Consider the following 4,409-nt stretch of genomic DNA (forward strand, 5'->3'; position numbering starts at 1 on the left):
TTGTCAAAAGCAACCTACAGATTCAATACAATCCTCATCAAAATTCCAACTCAATTCTTCATAGATTTAGAAAGAGCAACTTCCAAATTCATTTGGAATAACTAAAAACCCAGGATAGTGAAAACTATTCTCAACAATAAAAGAACTTCTGGGGGAGTCATCATCCATGACCTCAAGTTGTATTACAGAACAAAAGTGATAAAAACTGCATGGTATTGGTACAGTGACAGGCAGGTAGATAAATGGAATAGAATTGAAGACCTGGAAATGAACCCACACACCTTTGGTCACTTGATCTTTGACAAAGAGCTAAAACCATCCAGTGGAAAAAAGACATTATTTTCAACAAATAGTGCTGGCTCAACTGGCAGTTAGCATGTAGAAGAATGCAAATTGATCCATTCTTATATCCTTCTACAAAACTCAAGTCCAAGTACATCAAGGACTTCCACATAAAACCAGATACACTGAAACTAATGAAAAAGAAAGTGGGGAAGAGATTTACCCCATGGAGACAGGGAAAAATTTCTCGAACAGAGCACCAATGGCTTATGCTCTCAGATCAAGAATTGACAAATGGGACCTCATAAAATTGCGAAGATTCTGTAAAGCAAAGGACACTGTCAATAATGAAAAACGGCAACCAACAGATTGGGAAAAGATCTTTACCAACCCTACAACCAATAAAGGGCTAATATCCAATATATACAACAAACTCAAGAAGTCAAGACACCCGAGGACCAAATAACCATATTAAAAGTGGGGTACATGTCTAAACAAAGAATTCTCAACTGAGGAATATTGATTGGCTGGAAACACCTAAAGAAATGTTCAACATCCTTAGTCATCAGGGAAATGCAAATCAAAACAACCCTGAGATTCCACCTCACACCAGTCAGAATGGCTAAGTTCAAAAACTCAGGTGACAGCAGATGTTGGTGAGGATGTGGAGAAAGAGGAACACTCCTCCATTGCTGGTGGGATTGCAAGCTGGTACAACCACTCTGGAAATCGGTTTGGCAGTTCCTCAGAAAATTGGACATGTTACTACCTGAGGACCCAGCTATACCACTCCTGTAATACCAAAGATGCTTCAACATATAACAAGGACACATGCTCCACTATGTTCATAGCAGCCTTATTTATAATAGCCAGAAGCTGGAAACAACTCAGATGTCCTTCAACTGAGAAATGAATACAGAAAATGTGGTGCATTTATACAATGGAGTATACCCAGCTATTAAAAACAATGACTTCATGAAATTCTTAGGCAAATGGATGGAACTAGAAAATATCATCCTGAGTGAGGTAACCCAGTCACAAAAGAACACACAAGGTATGCACTCACTGATAAGTGGGTACTAGTCCAAAGTTTGGAATACCCAAGATACAATTCACAGACCACTTGTATCTCAAGAATAAGGAAGACAAAAGTGTGGATACTTTGTTCCTTCTTAGAAGGAGGAACAAAATACCCGTGGGGGGAGATAGTGAGACAGAGTATGGAGCAAAAACTGAAGGAAAGGCCACCTAGAGACTCTTACCTAGGGATTCATCCTACATACAGTTTTCAAACCCAGATACTATTTTAGATGCCAACAAGTGCTTGTTGATAGGAGCCTGATATAGCTATCTCCTGAATGGCTCTGCCAGTGCCTGACAAATACAGAAGTGAATACTTACAGCCATCCATTGGACTAAGCACAGGGTCCCCAATGGAGAAAGGACTCAAGGAGCTGAAGGGGTTTGAAATCCTGTAGGAGGAGCAAAAATATGAACCAGATAGTACCCCCAGAGCTCCCAGGGACTAGACAACCAACCAAATAGTATACATGGAAGGATCCATGGCTCCAGATGCATATGTAGCAGAGGATAGCCTTGTGGGACATCAGTGAGAGGAGAAGCCCTTGGTCCAGTGAAGGCTTGATGCCCCAGTATAGAATGCCAGGATAGGGAATTGAGACTGGGTGGATTAGTGAGCAGGGGGAGGGAGGATGGGATAGAGGGGGTTAGAGGGGAAAGGAGGAAAGGAGATAACATTTGAAATGTAAATAAAGAAAATATCTAATAAAAAAACAGAGTCCAGATTTATTTGTTTGTTTGTTTGTTTGTTTTCTATATGTTTATGAATGTTTCCCTTGCATGTTTGTCTGTGTATCACCTATATGTCTGGTACCTAGGGATGTCAAATATCAGTAACACATTCTTCAGCATCAGGGCAAGGAGTCAAATCTTCTTTGCTACTCCTTGGCAGAGTATAATACAACACAAAAATCTAACAATAGTGCTCCAGCAGCCAAAAAATGGGATGCTGGTTACTTAAACAATCTAAACCTTGGAGAGATATTTCTTACATGCCTGCCATCTATTTTAAGTTTGCAATTGAGCCAAACTCTTGAAGCTGAAATATATAACATGAAATCTGAATGACTGAATCAAGATCTAAAATAATCTTGAGGACCTCCTATGCCCAAGTTAGTAGAAGTGATGATACTTAATCTCTCAGCAGGGTCCTGTAAAGAAATGATAATTAAGCTCTTTACAAAAACTGTGTGGTTATCCATTACCAAATGTGTGTGTGTGTGTGTGTGTGTGTGTGTGTGTGTGTGTGTGTGTGTGTGTTAGAAGAGGAAGTTTGTAAATTTGGAAAGGTGTGGAGTTTGCGGTATATAAGAGAAACTAGGAGGGAGAAGAAGGGGATAACTGATGTACATTAGTTAGGTACTCTGCTGTTGCTATAAAACATTGTGACCAAAAACCAAGATGGGGACAAAAGGGTTTATTTCAACTTTTACTTCCATATTCATTATTGAAGAACATCAGGACAAGAACTCCAACAGGGCAGGATCTGGGAGGCAAAAGCGATGTAGAAGCCATGAAGGGGTTCTACTCACTAGCTTGCTCCCTATGGTTTGTTCAGTATGGCTAGTTCTTATAGAACCCAGGAATGGAAACACCCACAGTGAGCTGGGCCCTCCCCTACCAATTATTAATTCAGAAAATAACTCATAGCTAGACATTATGGAGGCATTTTCTCAAAGTTCCCTCCTTTCATATAATTCTAGTTTGTTTGAGAGGTTGACATTAAACTCATCAGCTTATTATGGAATTATATTTTTATTTAATTGTAAATACCTGTCCTGTTTTACAGGCTAGCACTCACTATTGGACCTTGCTGACCCTGCTGCTATTTCCCTCTTGGTGTCTGTTCTTTCTTTCCAGTATTGGAGAACACAAATGGATACTTCCTTTGTCTCATTTTCTTTGAAGCTTACCAATTCCTGTGATTTCTAACCTTCCCAGACTCTCCCTCCTTCCCTCCTCCCTCTCCCCTCCTCTCTTCTAGACCTTTCTCCTGGATTATATTTTTTTCTCTATTTTCAATACTTGAAGCTCACAGTTGAATAGGTATCTAACTCAACATATCTAAAACTATTTGAACATTGTGTTTACTTCATATATATTTTTATTGGTTATTTTATTTATTTACATTTCTTTTCTTTTCTTTTTCCTTTTTAGTAAAATATCCATTTTATTTTTCCAGGATAGTTTTCCTTCTGCCATTACAAAACCACCTCTTTACATGGGCTTTGGTGGAGGACGAGGTGTAGAGCCAGCAGGTCTGAAACGTGGTGGGGGTGTCCGGCCCTTCCGGGCTTCACAGGATCGATTCCTGACGACCTTGCCATGGATGGCACAGCTCACACAGTAATGCAACTTGACATAGAGTTTGGGAAGGACAGGCATCAAAGACACTAGCTTCAGATATGTCCCTGACAGCAGCGGCTTCTGAATGACAAACTTTTTTTTTTTTTTAGTTTTAAACTTTTTAATTTATTTTTTATTTTTTAGATATTTTCTTTATTTACATTTCAAATGTTATCCCCTTTCCTAATTTCCTCTCCGAAAATCCCCTATCCCCTCTCCCTGCTCCCCAACCCACCCAGTCCCCTTCCTGGCCCTGGCATTCCACTATACTGGGGCATAGAGCCTTCACAGGACCAAGGGTCTCTCCTCCCATTGATAACCGACTAGACCATCCTCTGCTACATATATAGCTAGAGCAACAAGTTCCACCATGTGTTTTTTTGATTGGTGGTATAGTTCCAAGGAGCTCTGGGGGTACTGGTTAGTTCATATTGATGTTCCTCATATGCAGCTTCATACCACTTCAGCTCCCTAGGTACTTTCTCTGGCTCCTTCATTGGGGAATGACAAACTTCTTAATGGCTTTATCCTTGGGCATGCACCTGGTACAGTTTGTGCAGCGAATTGGCTGCACACGGCTGTGGACCTTTTTGGCACGATTGTTTCTTCTTCTTCTTCTTCTTCTTCTTCTTCTTCTTCTTCTTCTTCTTCTTCTTCTTCTTCTTCTTCTTCTTCTTCTTCTTCTTCTTCTTCTTCCTCTT

The 4,409-nt window shown here is 40.1% G+C and overlaps 1 pseudogene; it reads right to left on the minus strand.

The window, feature by feature from the left end:
• Positions 1-3,579: 3,579 nt before the first annotated feature.
• On the minus strand, positions 3,580-4,321 carry LOC110324837 (annotated as a pseudogene).
• Positions 4,322-4,409: the final 88 nt, after the last annotated feature.

Source organism: Mus pahari, chromosome 7, assembly GCF_900095145.1.
Source record: "Mus pahari chromosome 7, PAHARI_EIJ_v1.1, whole genome shotgun sequence".
NCBI classification, from domain to species: Eukaryota; Metazoa; Chordata; class Mammalia; order Rodentia; family Muridae; genus Mus; species Mus pahari.